This window comes from Giraffa tippelskirchi, chromosome 4 (assembly GCF_054371585.1).
Source record: "Giraffa tippelskirchi isolate mGirTip1 chromosome 4, T2T-mGirTip1v1.2.pri, whole genome shotgun sequence".
Lineage (NCBI taxonomy): Eukaryota > Metazoa > Chordata > Mammalia > Artiodactyla > Giraffidae > Giraffa > Giraffa tippelskirchi.
Window position 1 is genome coordinate 125,532,056 of NC_137278.1, and position 17,431 is coordinate 125,549,486.

Consider the following 17,431-nt stretch of genomic DNA (forward strand, 5'->3'; position numbering starts at 1 on the left):
AACTGTACTAGACATTAGCAATATAGACATAAGTAAGACACAGCCTCAGAAATGATCTTACCTACTGTGGTCTTGGTGATGTTATCCATGTCAATCCTCGGGGAGAATATACTCCCTTATAGAGGATATGGATTCAATTCTAGGTGCAGGCCAGGGTTCTTGAGTAATTTCTCTGCTGGTTCTAAAGCTTTTGTAGATTCAAAATGGGCTCCAAATCTGTTAATTTAGTTAGAAAAATCTCTGGTGCCTAGGTACTTACTAGTTGCAAATCCTTGGCACGATATCGAACTTCAGCTCCAATGATTCAGTGTCAAATAGAAATAATGGCCCTTGGAAGATTAAAAAAGAAAACACATGCAAAGCATTTAGCACAGTATCTGACATTTGAGAAACACTCAACAAATGATGAGAGGTGTTAGGCTTGATTCTCTGTTGCTCAAAAAGCGGGCTGTGTAATGAGCCAGCTAAGAAGGTCCTCTGAAGGGTAAGCATTGACTTTACCCTGACCCTCATAGGTCCTATAAGGCTCAAACAAGGCTGTGTTTGTTAAAACATGTTTCTAAAGGGTGATACGGTAGTGGAGTGAAGGCTTTGTCAGTATTCAAATCTGCAACATTCTTCCTACCTATGTCGGTCCCTCAGATTGCTCTGCTTGTCTGCCAAGATCCCATCTGACTGCTGCTCCACTGCAATGTTTTATTGGCAGTTCTGAGAGTTTATGTTACTGGCTGTTGAGTATCTAATGTCTATGTCCATTGGAATCTATTCCTATAAACACACAATTAATCAGATAGTATTCACAAAAAGTTTCAACCTAATCATTATATGGACCCCATATTTGAATATTCATAACAAGTTATATGGGACTTCCAATTATGGCTCAGATAGTAAAGAATCTGCCTGCAATGCAGGAGACCTGGGTTTGATCCTTGGGTTGGGAAGATCCCCTGGAGAAGGAAATGGTACCCACTGGAGTAGTCTTTCCTGGAGAATTCCATGGATAAAGGAGCCTGGTAGGCTAAGTCCATGGGGGTTGCAAAGAGTTGGACGTGACTGAGCAACTAACACACACACACACACAAAACAAACTACATATATATACATATATATAATCTTGTGTTAAGAATCAGCATCTCAAACTCAAAATTATATATTTATACAGTAGATCATATATATCATATAGATAAATAGATTATATATTATGTGTATATATATACATATATATATATAGTTCTTAATTCCAGAGAATAATGATGATTATCTTAATTTTATAGGTGAAGATACTATGGTTCAGAACAGTCATGTAACTTTTCCCCGGTTCCCAGAGGTAAGTCTCTCACGAAGCTAATAAAGTTTAAGCTCAGTCCTCTCACTTATACAAGTGTCTTCCAAGTCTTTGTATTGATTTTGAATCTATGCATTTCATATTCTTTTTCTTAAAAGGCTCCCCAACTTGTTTAAGCTTCAGGCTCTACAAAATCTAGATTCTTCTCTGTAGGGTCACACAGATGCTAAGAATGAAGCTAGAATTTGAGCAGTAATTATTTGGGATTTCAATTGAGTTTAAGTTTTCTATAATAGTTCTTTGTAATTTATTAAAATAATGCTGTTGGCATGTATGGTTGTGCCAGTGGATCAATATTGATCCACAAGGCTGGTATTGCAGTCTCACCATGTTATGCCCAAGTGATATGCTGGATAAATTTTATAAGTCCATTTGTTGATACCAGCACTTCCCAGTACTGTCCAAGGTACTGCACTATGATAAAGGTGACAATACCTCGGTTTCATGAGCATATTTCTTCTGACATGCTCACTGATTGTATGCATTTTTCTTATGGGACAGAATTATCACTTCCATATTATAATTGCTAATTTAGCCAAGAAATAAACATCTTAATGGGAGAACCAGAATAGAGGATGAGGAAACTGTCATGAGTACATATGAGACACCTCTGGGAATTCCCAGATATGCCTCAGTGACATGTTGAAGTGCTGGGCAGCTTGCCTTTAAAATGTGAGAGTTCTTTACCTGATTCCAGTGCATCTATAGCCTGAAAAGCTAACTGATCTTGTTTCTTTGCTCATGTTTTTCCATCCTCAAGCTTCCCTGGTGGCTCAGATGGTAAAACGTCTGCCTACAATGCGGGAGACCCGGGTTCAATCCCTGGGTTTGGAAGATCTCCTGGAGAAGGAAATGGCAACCCACTCCAGTATTCTTGCCTGGAGAATCCCACGGATGGAGGAGCCTGGTGGGCTACAGTCCATGGGTTGCACTGAGTCAGACATGACTGAGCGACTTCACTTGCACTTTTCCATCCTCACACTTCTTCATTCCTCTCCTCTGAATATCCTCTATCTTTCAGAACTAGGACTGGGCACAGCAGAGGATGCAGAAAAGGAAGCTGGATTCTTGAAGGCGGGGAAAGGACATGTGTAGCCCCCTTTTGCCTCCGATTATGACTCAGGTCGTTGCTGAGGGTTGATTTGAATGCTAATATTGCAGCACTAATCCTCTTCCTGGGGATAGTCAGCCATCTGCTTGCACACGGTCTGTCCTGCCTGGACATCTCCATGCCTGGCTTCAGTCACCTTCAGAGCTCTTCTTGGTAGAAAAAGACAAACATACCTTGAGGTTTCTGATTTCCTCTAATTTGGGAAATGTGCCATTTCCACACCTTCAGAACTGACGTCTCTCCTTGTCTTATCAGTAAAATGCCCTAAAAAAACAGTAAAAACTGACTCACATTCAAAACAACTCTTATGGTTTTAAAGATACGGAGATGTTGTTTTCTTTTTCCCTTGAGAGTAGAGATAAGACTAATTCTGGTTTTCCAGGAAGCAGGATGAAGGTTGGGTAAGGAGATGGGCAGAGAAAAAACCAAAGCCCTTGAGTCCTGCGCCAACCACTCTAAGCTTGCAAAGGGCTGCAAAGACATGCTTGAGATGATCCACAGGTGGGGGCCCGGTGAGGGCATTCAGAGAAGGCAGCGACCTCTGGCTGGTCCAGGAATCCAGTGGCGATCCACCAATGGAGGGAGTTTAGCTTCCTCCCTTGGAGTCTGAGACAGGGATGTTATGTAGTGTGCCAGTTTCAAGAACAGCTTCCAGGGCTGATTTCTGTCTATTTGAGAAGGATTTGAAATTCTGAGCCATCGTCATTATACACAGGCCAAACAATCTTTATTTTCCCACCTCTTTACCATTAAAATTTTTTATCAGTTAATACATACACACAGGAGGGAAAAAATGAGAAGATAAGTTTATGATAAAAAGAAATAGTCTCCTTTTCTACTTCTCTCTAGCCTGATCTCTTTTTCTCCAGAAACCATTCTCTTTTTCAATTTAAAAGTTGTAAAGTTTCTGGGGGTTGCCTCCACATAGAGAAATAATTTGCTTTACTGCCTGTTCATGATTTATCAGCTTTATACTTTACACCGACTTCCTGTTAAGATATGAGTTTTGTTTGTTTAACCCCTCCTCTAGTCCCTCACCCTTCATACTTACATCATACTTTGAGTTCCCAGATTTTGAAATTTAGAACACTAACTGAATTTCTATTTATGTTATACACCTTACCAATGGAAACCAGTTCTTGCTAAAGAGTCAGGCTTTAGGAAAGCAAAGAATAAGAGTTGTTCTGTGAATCTAAGAAGCAGGAATGAATGCACCATCTCTTTAGGGCACTGCCTGAAGTGAATTAGTGGGGATTCTTAATTTACCAGAAAGAGAAAGTCTGATTGGCTTTCACTGGGCCACATGCTCACCCATTGGCTAGAGAGTGTCCATCCTGTGGATGAACAGTTTCACTCAGCCGGCAGGTTGTGGAGGGGAAATGACCCAAAAGGAGCTTGAGGTGCTATTACTCACGATATATGCTATAGATTTCCTCAATTTATAAGATATCATATATTTCATGGTCACCCCTTCCTTCTTTTCACCTCTCTTTCCTTCTTAACAAATCTCATTTGAATTTGTAGTTTAACACTAACGAGATTCATAATAGTTACAGTCATTTCTGTGCGGGCTTTGTCTTGCTGATTTTAAAAATGGAAAATCATTCAACAGCCTTTATAGCATTATCTTTCTGGAGAGCAGCATGCGATGATTACATTCATCTTCTCACAGTTTTAAATTTTTCCTGAAATTTCTAATTGCCTTAATTTTTGTATTCTCTGCCTTTATCATTTCCTTATGCTCCTAAAATGTCTCCAGCATACTCTGTAATTTATGGAAGTTCTTTTCTCCCCAGAGCCGTCCTCTAGGAACTCTCCAATTACCTCCCTCCTCCCATATAGTCTGATGGCCTTCTGGGACTGATAATTAGCTGTTGTTTTTCCTTCCCTTTGGTTCTCCCTGGATCTTATAACTTCCTCTTTCTTGATTTAATTCCTAATTTGACTGGAGAACATCTTCTCAAGTAACTCCCAACTGAAGAATGGATAGGAGGTGAACTTTCTGAGGCCTGCCTGTATAAAGATGTTTATTCTGCCATCATTATTTAATGACATTTTATCTGGGATAGAACTCAAGTCAAAGACCATTTCTCTTCAGTTTGAAAGATATTGTTCCATTTTCTTTCAGCACCCAGTGTTGCTGTGCTAGAGAATCCCATGGACAGAGGAACCTGATGAGCTACCGTCCATGGGGTCGTAAAAAGTCAGACATGACTGAGCAACTAAGCACAGCACAGCACTGGTAGCATTCAGACCTTGTTTTCCATCCCTCCCCCAAATTCTGTGAGCCACCCAATATCCTTTAAAAAGTCACTTTCTGCTTCAACTTGCCAGAATGGATTTTGTGGTTTGCATGTAGAAAACTTTACAAGAAGGCATGTTCTAGATAGTATGGAAACAGAGGTGAAGAGGTCTTTTTCCCTCCTGAAATGAAAGAAATGATTTCACAGAATGAATGCCAATTGAACAGAGACTTTTAGAGTGAGTTGAAATTTATTGAATGGACAAAGATAGAAGGAGATTTCAGATAAAATCACAAAAGTGAGTGAGCTCATATACATTCATTCATTTATTTAATGTTCATGAATATATACTATGTTCTAGGTACTGAGCTAGATTCTTTGCATACAGCAGTGAGAAATATAACCATGATTCCTGCCCACAGGATGTTTATGTATTTCCAAATTGTACATGTAGATTATGTTACCCTGAAACAACTTAGATGTGGAGGTTACAATAAAGGAATTGTGTGTCCCTGTTCCCATTAAGTACTTGCCTCTTGGGAGATAAAGAAGAATATACTTTCTTACCTGTGTTCCTATAAATAGTGGTGAGATAATTGTCAGAATACTGGGCTAATTTGGTTTTATCCAAGTGATTGTCCTTTTCTGAAGGATCATCTTGTCTATCTTCCTTAATCAGTGTTATAACTGATGTGTTTGGTGCTGCAGAAAATCAGGGTTAGAGGAAGACAGAAATTGAAGAGAGGGATAAAAACATGCCTATGCCAAGGCTTATTATTCTATGTCAGGTTTCACAGTGAAAACTATCCAACTGTGAAGCCTCAGAACCACTCTAGATGCCCACCATCATTTCAGTCTCTTGGCTTTGTTTCTTGGACTCCAAATGACCAAGACTACTCATAGCATGACAAGCCCCAAGGGACAACACATGATGATGGGGGCTGATGCTTCTAGATCCAGGGAAATTTGCAGTCAATTTGCAGCCACCTCTGTGTGCCGAAGATCCCCTTTACCTAGATGGCTTCATAGCTTGGCTGGATTTTCAATTCATTAATGACTAAAAAGGTAATATCCCTTCCTGTTTCACAATGAGTTATTGTCTATAACACCATCCCTACTTTTCTTTGGCTTTCTCTCTTCTGGAAATTGGCACAGTTCATTAATTAAATCATGAGAAATGGTAGGGATCCAATTTGCCATTGGCAATCCAAGAGGCAAATTCCAGATTCCGGTAGTCAGTTGCAGAATCAAATTTTCAGAGATTTCATTGCTAGGACATTTTGTGAAACCAATTTACCATAACAATAATAGTTAACATTTATAGATGCTTTTTGAGTGCCAATAGCTATGATAAGCATTTGTATTCATTTACACCTTTAATCTTCACAACATCACCATGGCATAAGTATTCTCAATGTTGCCATTTTAATATGATGAGGTTGGGAGCCAAGATGAGAACCCAGAGTAGTGAAATCTAAGGCCTGAGCTCTGATCCACTCTGATATATTGTCCCCTGTGGAGAGTTGGCATTTTTATTCTGATTATTTTTCTCTATTGGACATCCTTCATCATCCCTGAAATAAGAGCTTGAACCAAATTAAGATTAACTTAAGCCAAAGTTTTGATCAAATTATGAATTGACCTTAGTCAAATTAGTTTCATGTGTAGGCATAGCTTAACCATGAAGCACTGGATGTTCTCTCTCTGACTGGTCTGACAGGCATAAATTGAAAATTTCATGGCTCTAAAATAGTTTGAGTTTTAACTCAATAAATGAAAGAAAAAGCAGTGACACATTCTTGAAATTTAAATTGTAAATATATCCTCTCTAAGTTACCATCAGGTTTCAGGGTGATTTTTACAATGTTCAATGATAACTCATTGGTGTTGTTACTATTTTAACACATAAATTTATTTCCAAGATGTTTAAATGGCATGTTGCAGAAAGTCAGCTAGATTTTGATTCTTAAAAATCTGGCAACGATGGAAATGGTTTTTTGAATTTAAGTGAGAACATCCTCCCTGCTAAAACAGCACTCTGATTAGATTCATTTCTAGAACTGCATTACTCACACATGGAAATGGTATAAATTTTTTACTAAACCATCTGCAGATGGTAGAGTTTTTTTCCCCCAGTAAACACCAGAGGCTGTGATAGTGCACTTTAGAACAAATGGGCTCCTTTTTACAGCCTCTTCATATTTTGCATAGCAATGTCCTGCTCATTGAACTGGGTCCCTAGTTCTTGAAAACAAAGGCTGTTTAACATTAGTGATTGCATCTTGAAAACAGAGAACTTGTTTTGTTATAAAAGATGATTGCTTTTCTATCCTGTCCTATTCAGCAGGATAGGGACTGCCATAACTTCATGAAGAATAGAGAAACTACTGAAATGACAGAATCTTAAGAATTGAAAAGTGCAGTAAGTGTCACCCAGGGGAAACCTCTGCAGTCTCTGAGAGATGCTTATTTCTGCTGCTCTGGCTGAATAACTTCTACTGATAAGATCCTTACCACCCTGCTGAGATGACCAATAAGAGTTTACTGAATGTGCCAGTCTCTGTGCTGGGTACTGGGGATTAGGAGGCAAACAATATATCCACTGCTGTCCTCCTGGTCTCTGCCCTCATGGAGTCAGTGGTCTAGTGGGGAGAAGGCAAGTAAGCAAGCAGTTATGGTACATATGTGCTGTTTTAGTCGCCTCCTATGCACCTTATTGTTGAGGAGGGATTCCCAGCCTAGGGTTATGGGGATGGCTGAATATATGACCCTCAGCACTGGACAGCTGAGACTAATAGCAGTTTAGCAACCACATATCCTCATGGCCGGGTGGGTGGGGACTGGAGAAGATACCACATACCATACAAAGATGGCTCTCAGGGGCCGAGTGGCACCATCGGGGTCTGTGAGAGGCAGGCTTGTAGTATCAAGAGGATGAGGAGGCCCCTGGTTCCTGCAGGAGGATGTGATTAGCATGTTTGAATAGTTTGTGAGCCGGCAGGAAACTGAAACCCACTGCTCAAGGATAAGCAGGAGCTGCACCTGGCTGGGGGCCGGGGGTGGGGGGCGATGATAAAGAGGGCTATCTGATTAGGGAGGTTATCCATCCACGGGAGCAGAGTGGGGAGGGGACCTTGCCGTTTGCCATTTGAGGCCTCCCTGATTTCATCATATGTCAAGGCAGCAGGTAATAATACTGAGTGTCAAATTTAGTTCTTATACCATAGGGGATTCAATGGAGGGACAATTAAAACATGATTTGAGGATAGGGCCTAGGCAGAGGAGATCGGGGCTGACATTCCTAAGAAAGAGAACATTTAAAGAGAGACCCTAAGAATGAATTGGAATTAGACATTCCCAAAGGTGGGTTTTCAACTACAGAGCAGAGAGGTGAGAGAGAGCCCAGATTGTACATATGACAGGGTGGAGTGGGGAGAGGCAGACTGAGGGAAGTTAGCCCCCTAGATTCTCCCCGCAGGCATGCAGGCAGGGAAGAAGAGAGAGAGGGAAGAGGAGCCTCGTCAGGGCCCAGCCATGTAGAGCCTACCTGTCCACAGCGTCAGACAGGTCACCTCTGTGAGCCAGAGGAAGGGCATATAGCAGGCATGGCGCAAACTGGGAGGCCTTGGAAACAAAGCCCCAATCCACATGGGAGGCCCTTTCCATGTGGGAACCTGCGTCCAGCATTACCAGATACCCCGATTTTTCCAGAGAAGCCATACGTTTGGATTTGTAGACAAAGCTTTCAAAATTATAGACATTGGCTCTACTGGAAATTTATAAAAAAGCACTGTGTGAGCCAAGCAAAACTATCATCCCACAGGCTTCTGGTGTGTAATCTCTAAGAAAAAAACGTGAAAGCCACGAGAAAGAGTTGAGGGTTTACCCTAGGAGCCATGGGAAATTTAGGAGCCATGGGCATCTACTGCATAGCTTCGTAAGGGGCCAGGACAGGATCACATCTGTATGTTAGAACGATGGCGCCTATTGAAGACGAGGTGGAACGCTAAGATGGCAGTGTCTCTGTCTGACCTGGGGAAGTGACTATAAAGATGGAGGAAAGTTGTTTTCATTCCAGAATCGTGTAGGAGGTAGAAGCGATAGGACATAGACGTCTTGGGGAGGGAGGGGGAAAGGAGTCAGATCTTTGACTTTTCACAGTATCAGGCAGTCTGTTAGAAATCTCCTTCTTGCAACTTCTATATGTTGAAGGCCATCAGGACTCATCCTGAGTCTTTTCCTCATTATTCCATATGTAGGGGCTGAGGTAGGCAGTAATTAACAGTGTGAAAAATGCAAAGTTCTTTCAGCCTAGAATTTTGAAACCAGAATGAATATGATTGGTGGGGAGCAATAAATTTACTTGCTGAGCCATAGGCTAAGATTTAATTGAATTTTCGTTTTCTGAGTTTTCATAAAGTGATTGATGCAGGAGCCAAGCTACCCCTCAGAGGTGTGCTGGATGCCATGGGGATTCCAGACAGTGATTAGAAACATGCAAAGCAGGTAATTCACTTGGATGGTTATTCAAATTTCTTATCAGAAGTTTATATCAAACTGAGTGAGGGAGGTAGGTTCTCTGCCTGAGACTGAACATGACTAATTTAGCCATTTCTCTACATTCCAGAGAGATGAGAATTTAACACAACCCCCCCTCCTTGATAAATTCCCTTGGTATAATTTAGATTTTGCCCTCAGATACAAATGTGTAAGTTGTTTTAGCCTCCCAAGTATAGACAAGTAAGGGAGTCAGCATCCTGCTTGTATAAAGGAGGCAAGTGCCTTAAATGTACCTGCATCCTTCCAAACTGGGAACAACAAAAACTAGTTTAGCAGACACAAACAGTAGGCCTATGCAAAGAAGATTCTCGGAGGTTTTCTAGAAAAACTGGATTCCAGGTATGTATAGAAGATGAGAAAGGGGGAATGATAGTCCAGAGCACACAGGAGATCCTTAGCTTGTCCCAGGTCTAGCAGGAAAATCAAACACATGTCAGTGGGAACTCTTTCATTCTCCAAATGAAATGGAATAAACCCTGGATGCTGATTATTTTTTTGTTTTTCTTATTCTATTATGTTGCTCTTTCTTAACAAAACAAGTTTATTGTAGAAGATTAGAAAATAGTTCATTGTGAAAAAATTACAAAAGTAGCTACATAGAAAGAAAAAGAAAGAGAGAAGAAGGAAGGAAAGGAAGGAAGAAGGAAGGAAAGGATTTGAGAGACTGGAGAGAGGAGAGCTCTAGTAATTCCAACACCCAGAGGTAACCTCAGTGAACATTGGATGTATATCTTTTCAGTGTTTTTTTTTCAGTAGATCTGTGTATTGTTATTTTTTTTCCAAGAGTGGACTTCTACTCTTAATAGGGTATAAGAATATCAGTCAACCTGCTTAAGTAATTTGATTTATATCATAAACTTGCATTCTCTTGGGGGAGCAGGAATGGAAATATAATCTCAGTTCAAAAATGTCCTCACTTGCTCCAGTACTCAGTTGCCAGTCCACGCAGGGCACTGTTGAGTCCTTTCTTATTCAAACTGCTGATCCTCCAGACCCCCATCCTTTTAACTATGTTTGTTTCCCTCTTGAGTCACACTCAGCTGCAAGAAACTTAGTGAGCTTGTCCGAGGGCCCCTATTAATTGCACGTCACTCTCAGACACAGAGGTCAATTCACCAGGGCCCAGGACGTGCTCCCTGGTTATGTAAAGCCTTCCTGCACACACACACACATCTCTGGGCCATTTCTTCCTCTGGCTTTCTACCACCTGCCCAGCCTGTGCCTGAGAAGAAAATTCAGGTTCCTCTTTCCCAGAGTTCTGCAAATGCCCAAGAAATTGTGTTTTCCCCGCTTAGTTGACACCTCCACCCCGCATCTGAAGAACACTCAGAAGGAGATTTCCTCCTTCTCATGGGATCTTCCAAATCTGTTATTCATGCTCTGAATTTTTGTTGTCACTATTGCTCCTTTTAAGGACTTCAAAAGAAAAAGTCAGGAGAGGGTCCCATTTTCTCTCATCTGTTGTTCAATACCCATCACTCTGGCAAAAACTTCAAATGGCCTCATTTGAAGTGTCAAAGTATTAGTCACTCAGTTGTGTCCAACTCTTTGTGACCCCATGGACTATAGCCCACCAGACTCCTCTGTCCATGGAATTCTCCGGGCAAGAATACTGAAGTGGGTTACCATTTCATTTAAAGAGTAGAAGGGATGAAATATCGGGAAAGTGGAAGGAATGCCAGATAGAATTTTAGAGCAAGGTCACACCACTGTGCTTACAGGAACTTAGGTTCCAATTCCTCCAAGCAGGCTGGGAGGTGGCAACCTGGAGGACAACTTTCTAAGAGGAGGTGTGGAGGAGAGGAGCAGTCCCTTGGCTATTCTTTATACCTGTGGTCCATGCTTTTGCCCATCTGGATGCAATCTCACAGGGGACTTCCTTGGTCCTGGTCCTTGGCCCCTGGAGTGCAGAGCAAAGGTAGCCATCCAGGAAGAGCTGAGTTTTCTTAACCTCACCTCTCACCTGCACTATGGGGGTGGGGGGGAAGCCCTTGAAGGAATATAATCTCCTGGAGAGAAATGCACTTTCCAACACTAATATAAATATGATTCATGCAATTCCCGCAGCCAGGCTCCTTTTATGTCCCTAATTCGGAAACATAGGCCGGAGGTTCTTACTTATCCTGCATCCCAGAAGGAGACCCTAAGCTGGGCTTGGTCCTGCTCCAGCATCTGAAGTAGAAACCACAGCCTTGAGATGGTGCCAAGGCAGCCAATTAAGAAGGTGTTGATGACACTTCCCAGGAACATTTTTCTAGATGTTTAACTTTGACCAAAAGTTTAAGCTTCTAATAAACCTCAGGAACCTCACATTTTCCAGGGAATAGTGCCTGGATTCTTATAAACTTCCAAGAAACTCCGATTATCAGAAGGCTTTGAATCCTTCGAACTCACCCACCCATTCAACCTTTCTGGACAAAAACAAAGGTAATGAAAACCATGTTTTCTCTCATTCCTGGAGAGTTTATATGACTAAAGTCAGATAAGAAGCCTGGTGCCAATTAAGCCACCACATAGGCTTTAGGAAGTGAGGTCCGGCCTTACCGGCCCTGCCCTTGGCCTCTGGGTAGTACAGGGTTGGCAATGACAGCAGCAGCAGTATCTGTCAGCCCAAGAGTCTGGGGCTGGTGCTGGCCAGGCCTGGTTTCCTTCATCTGGAATTTTCTCAGTGTCCTTGCTTCACTCTGTCTTATTCAAAATGACCACGGGCTAGCTCTTGACATCTAAATGTATATGACCATTAACTCAGCAATCTTATTGGACACCCTGCAAGTGGACGTCCATCTGTTCCATCTCCATCTTACAGATGAGAAGTCTCAGAGGAGCTAAGGGATTCATAAACCAGCAGACTTGAGCCTAGGTTCTGACCCACATTTGGATTTCTCAAGAGTAGATGGGAACAAGAGAAGATCTCACAATGTCAATCTCCCCAGACCCTGGGGTGATCTGGAAAGTGCAAGAGGAGGGGCCAGGTTGAGTGGGAGCCCGGGGGAAAGGGGCATTGAGGGTCTTAGGATAGCAGTTTTTTTAATCAAGTTGTACAGAAGTAATTGAATAATTTTACAACTGGTACAGCAAACCTGGTATGTAACAGCAAATATGAACCCTGGTCATAAACACATCAACTGAGATATCCAGTGGTTGGATAAAAGTGGGAGGGATCCACTCTCTGGGTACGGAGTGGAAGGACTAACAAGATGGTTCATTAGACCATCAGAATGTGAGGAAGGGAAGGGCATCTCAAGGCATTTCAGGGAGGCTGGAGGGCAACAAGCAGCAGGATCTGCAAACTGTTGTGGAGTCCAGGGTTGGGGCACCAAGGAGAACACTTATAAGTCCTGAAACTGGAGGGACACACAGAGACTTGGTCCATGACAGCTTGCCTGAGGAATTTTCATAAAACATTCTTATGTTTTGGACAGGTGGACATTTGTGGGTTGTTTCTTGACTCTAAAGCACAAATCATTAAACTTTCAAAAAAAAATTTGAACTTGGTATTCTTTAAAACAGACATCTTCATTCCACCATGTTCACCACTGCATCTTTCATGCCTCCTATGCCCCTAAGCACAGGGTCCCTGCTCACCAGTCCTCATTGCTGCTGTCTCACTCCTTCATCTCACCTCCCAACAATCTTGCTGGAACTGGATCCCCTTTTAAAACCTCAGACTGCTTAGGTGAGCACCTGACATCTGCCTGCCTATTCCCAGACCCCTCTCCCCATGGGCTGAAGGCTGCGCTCCTTCTTCAACCATGGGTGGTGGATTTGCTGTGAATAAAGTTATCATGCCACAAATTCCTACCTGCTTTTAATATACTTTCCTTTTATACCTTTATCTAATACCTTTAAATAATATGTATATCTTTTATATAATACCTTTTAATAATAATATATATATACCTTTTTTATAATACCTTTTAATAATATCTTCCTTACCTGGATTCCCACTGCCTCATTCAATCCACTGAATTGGAACCCATTATACACCAGCTCCTGCAGGAAGCACAACAGAGGCCAAGATGGATACCATAAAATATGCTTCCTGCCATTCCCCTCGGGGTCCAGGGCTGAGCCAGGCACATCCCCTAGTTCTCCACTGCTGTGCCATCAGCTCCAAATATTCCACGTGTCCTACTCTTCCCTACTCACCCTCCTTACGGAAGATACATCACGTATGATGTAAGGGTACCATAAGTTAACAAAGTGAGGACAAGCCAACTGAAGTCATGATTATCTGAACAAAATGTCCAACTCTCAATGCAAATATTTAGATGAGTTTCCTCTTTGTGATCTTGAGTGCTCTGAAGGAGAAGGTCCTTAGTCCCCCCAGACAGTTTAAGAGCCAAGTGGAGATTTATCTTCAGTGCAGGGAGGGATGTGATGAAGTCCTTGTCTTTTGCCAGTTCTTTTCTACTCATTTTTAGCCCTGATGACCTAGGTTTATAGACACAGAGAGGAAATAAGATGTAGTAGAAAAATCATGACTGGATGTCCTGAGGCCTGAATTTTCATCCTGGCTATGTGTACCCCAACCCAGCTGTGTTGCTCCACTTCAAATCCCTTCTCCTCTTTTAAGACTTCAGTTCCTTAGACTTAAAAAGGGGACTGGGTGGGGGGTGGGGGTGGCTGGTTGATACTCTTTCTAAGTTGGTGATTCTCATTCTTTTTGTGTCTGCAGCCTACTTTCAAAGAGCAAACTTGGTGTAGCAATGTTAAAAACTTTAAAAGACTCAAAACAACACTAAAAATGTCAGCAATCACTAAATACAATTCTCCAGCAGATCAGTGTCCCCCAGTGACTGTAAAATCACCCACAGTTATGGTTCAATCTCTGGCTACGTTTCACCACTTTATGGTTCTTTGAGTGGAGCTGTTTACTGCCATGACCTGCTTCTCTTGTGGACCATAGCGTCGGAGCTTTCACATGTTCTGGAAGCTCCACAACCTTTCATTTTTCTAGGCTTGACATTGTGCCCATGCCCCACAGAGCCTATTTGTTCCAAGTCTCACAACCCACATTATCTCAATGTTTCATCTGATGCACAAACTAAAATGACTTAAAGGACTCAGATATAATCCAAATGGTTTTCCACATTGAACAAAATTACGTTAAAAATTGAGAATGATGGCTCTGTGGGCCATGACAGCCATGACGTTTTATATTTTCATGAATTAAAAAAAAGTAACATTTGGAGAAAAGTACTATATATTTGAGGTAGAGTACTTAATTAAAGCACCAAGTCCATATTAATTGAAGAAAGAAATCCTCATGGATGAAAAAGTGAGCTCAGAGAGCCCACAGTGGCCCGAGTTTGAGAGGCAACAGCAGAAAAATGGGGCTTCCCTGATGGCTCAGACAGTAAAGAATCTGCCTTCAGTGCAGGAGACGGGGTTCAGTCTTTGGATCAGGAAGATCCCCTGCAGAAGGGAATGGCTACCCACTCCAGTATTCTTGCCTGGAAAAATCTCATGGACAGAGGAGCTTGGTAGGCTCCATGGGGTTGCAAAGAGACATGACTGAGTAACTAAGCATACACACACACATAGAAGAAAGATGAGCAGAATGAATCACAAAGAATGTGAGTAGCCAGATAGAGGATCTCAGTTTCTCTCCGTTTCTAAAAGGTATATGTTTTTAGAAGCTGGCATTTAGAGTTTTTGATAATAGGAAGCAGTTATTTTTAGGTTCTGTTAAAAGATAAACTGAGGCCTATTAGACATTTTGAGAGTTTACTTGAGCAAGTATCGAATCGGGCAGCATCCAATCCGGCAGATGTGTTCCTGGGTCCTGGGAACACGGGTGTGTGGGATGTCCTGCGGGTCTCATCCTGGTCACTAGAACTACAGGTCCTCCTCTTAAGGAGGAAGACACATTTTCCCTCTACGTTTTAGGGTGAACGCTTGGCTAAGACCCGCGTTTCTCTAAGGCATCTCGTAACTGGATAAGCTTACCCAGGTGAAAGTTCTCAGCTGTGCCCACTGTAATTAAAGATTTTCCTAAGGTTCCTAAGGTAAGGTTAACCTGCTCATTTAGCCTTAAAACAAAATTGTATTCACCTGCTACTTCATGGTGGGCCAATCAGAATCAACCGCACCCTGAACTCAATCTGGTTTTTCAGTCGGGCCCACCCCGACTCTGGTCATTTCCAAACTGCTGTGCGTGAGAAAGAAATGCTCATGTGAATCCTGAAAGCTCGTAAGGCAGAAGCCAGAGGCTCCAAGGTGGACGGACACAGCAGCTCCTGAGGCAGGGAGGCCGTGAACTCCCAGGCTCCGCAGGTACTGTGTCTAGTTGGTTGTCGTCGCTCCTGGTCTCCTTTGGTTCTGCTTCTTACTAGCAGAACTGTTAAAAGATAAACTGAGTCATATTAAAATTTTTAAGAGTTTAACTGAGCAAAAGTCAATTCGAATCAAGCTGTATCCAGTCTAGTACAAAGGAAGGAGCTCCGGAAGCTGTTTGGAATGAAAGACTTAAAACACAAGGGAGCAGGAACGAGGGAGATAAACTAGGCCCAGAAGTGGGTGGTTAATGCAAAGTTACTTTCCTTCAGGGGTGGGCAGGGGTCTGTCAAGCCGAGACCCCACTAGTGCTGCCCAGGTGGTTCCTGACTACCTGGTTTAAGGCTCCATTTACTGGGAGAGCCAAAAATATAATGAAGTCCCAGTTTGGTGATGTGGGGCTTAGCATAAGTGATGCCATTTGAGGCCTGTTGTCTTGTTTTTAACAGTTCTTAAATATGGTTGTTTGGGGGTACCAAGTGGTGGGTTCCACTGTATTCCTAGAAATTATTTTTCATTTTCTCAAATGCCCTTTCTAGACAACGGTCGGTGGGTTTATTGTTCCGGGCACAGAAAATTATGACCAGTTTGAAAGTGAAAGTGAAGTCTCTCAGTCATGTCTGACTCTATTGTGACCCCATGGACTGTAGCCTACCAGGCTCCTCAGTCCATGGAATTTTCCAGGCAAGAGTATTAGAGTGGGTTGCCATTTCCTTCTCCAGGGGATCTTCCCAACCCAGGGATTGAACCCGGGTCTCCCACATTGCAGGCAAATGCTTGACCGTCTGAGCCACCAGGGAAGCCAGGTTGAGTTTCATTTATCAGAGAATGCAGAGGATCAAAGCTTTTCAGCGCTAAGCAGAAACTAGATCAAAGAAAATCCTCATTTCACATCTCACAGGGCATGACTTATCTTTAAATACAGAGATTGGACATTTGGAATCAGGTTTTTATCATAAAACTGCTTTCTTCTGAGAAAACAATTTACCCAGCAACCCACCCATATTTGTGCCAGGAATGGAGTGGGGTGTGAGCAGTGAAGCCTGTGAGCTTTCTCTCTCTAGTGAGTCTCATGCATTGGTTCAGTGATGATATTTTCGTGTCTCTTCTGTGTCAGATGGGTCCCGAGTGCTTGGGGGTATGTTGGTAAGTGAAGACAGGCAGTTGTGTGTGTGATTGTGTTAAACTGTGGGGAGTGTTACAACCAAGGACAAGGACACAGAGCCAGGGGGCAGGAGGAGAGGTGCTTAGCCTGGTCTGGGCAGCCAAGAAGACCTCGGTAAACGAACACCTGGGGCCAAGGAGACCTGAGCAAGTGAGGGACGGACAGAGTGTGGGACAGCACATAACAGGCAGAGGAAATGAGGAAGGGGACGGTTCCCCAGCAGGAAGTGAACAAGAGCAGTTCGGTCTGGGTGGAACAAAGATGGTGTTGCCAAGAAGGAACACTGAAGGGGAGGCAGCAGGCAGACCACAGAGGGCCTTCGTTGTCAGCCAGCTTAGAGTTTGTCCTGTGCTCAAGGAACCATGAGAAGCCTTGGAGGGTGTTAGGTAGGAGACTAAAGTGATTGGCTGTATGTGTTTGAAGATTCCCAGGAGAGGGCTGGTAAAATCGTGTGTGTGTTGGTAAATCTGAGAGTCCATGTGCAAGCCTACTTCTCTCTTTTTTTATAGTGAATTACCACTATGTCAGGAAAATTAAATCGTGTTCACAGGCACAGGATGTCTCTGGCAAGACCAATGAAAGGCACAATGGCTGCTTCCTGGAAGGGAGCTGAACCCTGAGGGATAGAGAAGAATTCCTTAAAGGGGATAGAGGCCAGTCCCCCTGGCAATGGAGGAATCCTTCCTTTTGCCTGATAGGCATCCAACTGTGTCCAAACACTTTCTTTG

At 42.7% G+C, this 17,431-nt stretch overlaps 1 protein-coding gene across 1 annotated transcript in view; it reads left to right on the forward strand.

Moving 5' to 3' along the window:
* Positions 1-17,431, forward strand: part of CRADD (CARD and death domain containing adaptor protein) — a 355,216-nt gene that overhangs the window by 243,177 nt on the left and 94,608 nt on the right. The window contains exon 7 of the transcript XR_014082562.1: positions 1,275-1,327. The gene's annotated coding sequence lies outside the window, so the exon portion shown is untranslated. The remainder of the gene's footprint in view (positions 1-1,274; positions 1,328-17,431) is intronic.